Source organism: Octodon degus, unplaced genomic scaffold (assembly GCF_000260255.1).
Source record: "Octodon degus isolate 3935 unplaced genomic scaffold, OctDeg1.0 scaffold00746, whole genome shotgun sequence".
NCBI classification, from domain to species: domain Eukaryota; kingdom Metazoa; phylum Chordata; class Mammalia; order Rodentia; family Octodontidae; genus Octodon; species Octodon degus.
This window is the reverse complement of record NW_004525322.1, coordinates 25,038-26,606: the sequence shown is the minus strand read 5'-3', so window position 1 is coordinate 26,606 and position 1,569 is coordinate 25,038. Positions and strand designations below refer to the sequence as shown.

Sequence of the window (1,569 nt, the reverse complement as noted above, 5' to 3'; positions counted from 1 at the left end):
TTAAGATAATCCATTTTTGTATGGATGATTTATTATGCTGCCAGAATTCTTTGTATTGAAGAAAGGTATATACAATATTTCAATGGATTCCATTAATAAAAAGTTTCAAAAGTATTGAACATAGCAGTACTGAGAAGCAAAAGAAAGTATTGAGTACAATATGGTAAGAATTTTACATTAATTATTAATAGGGATTGAGGAGACAAATATGCTTTTATTTTGTATTCAAGTCCATGAGTATAATCTTTCTAGAAAGTTTAAGGTTAACATCTATTCATGGGAGATTTTTTGATTTCTTTTCAGGGTAGGAAAGGCATATATAAATTTAAACTTTCACTTCAGGGTGTTGGTTATATTTTGCTGGTAGGCAAATTCTGGAAGCAACTCTATTGAGTACGGGTGATTTAGATTTAATGAATCGATAGTTAAAAATATATAGCATGAGAAATGAGTCTTGCCTAGGTAACTACATAATACCCCATGACAAAGTATTAGTTCATCTTCCTATCGCAAATCAACTCATTCTTGTGGAAGAGAATTTGTAGGGTCCATTCTAAGCTCAGGTTATCTCCCAATATAGACAGAACAATCTCAATGAGAGCAATGGCTTGTATCTGGGATACAATACACAGAATGAAGAAAACTGAGAGATTGAAGAGCAGCTAGGGAAGTAGACAAAATCAATCAAATTACTTCATGTACAGGAACAAATTTCCTATGGTTCATATGAACATTATGCATACCTGAAATGTACCAAAATCTTAACTAAAAAAAGACACAATAAGATATGTCAAGAAACATTCCTAAAATAGGAATTGCGAGGTATGTGTGTGTTCCCGTATTTCTCTGTGTATGTATTTTCATCAATAAATAACATTTGGGTGTATAGTTGGTGACATACCAATTACTAGTATTCATAAACTTTCTTCTGCTTTTAACTAGGCTAAAAATAGCAATCTCCTTCCACTGAAGATGCTGTGTTCTCCTAGTAATTTTACTGACCACAAATTTGAAAATGCATTAATCCCAGGATGATCACAGTAGTTGCAAACCCAGAACAATCAGGGATGCATCTCTGAATGGGGCTTCCACATAGATTCCTTGGTGAAGCATCCCAATCCCACAGTTCGCAATGCCAAATTTGCTAACATCTAAAGGATGACTCAGGAAATTTATTTTTCAAAGAATCTATATGTTCTTTCTGTAATAAATCTCTCTAAGAACCTATTTCCTACTTTCCATCATTGTCTGCCTGACTGCCTGCCATCTATCTAAAGCTCATTTAGACCTTTTTACAGTCCAGAAAAATCCATATTTGTAATCCTGGAATTCTAATAAATTCCTTCCAATCTATCACTTCCACTGAAATGCATGGCAAGAATAAAGATACGTGTCTAGCTGTGGGGAGCAAGGTGTTCCTAAATCCTGCTAGAATGTGTTGATGAATTTTGTCAAAGACTTGCTGCATCTGTAGGCATGATGATGCAATATCTTTTCTTCATTCTATATATGAATTCTTTTATAACTTATTGATTTAGTAAGTAGAATTATCCTTGAATCCTTTGGATA

General features: G+C 33.5%; 1 protein-coding gene across 1 annotated transcript in view; it reads left to right on the top strand.

Annotated features, from left to right (window-relative positions):
• LOC101587440 (UDP-glucuronosyltransferase 2A3-like) overlaps positions 1-1,569 on the top strand; it is a gene marked incomplete at its 5' end in the record, with an annotated part of 11,534 nt that overhangs the window by 412 nt on the left and 9,553 nt on the right. The window lies entirely within an intron of this gene.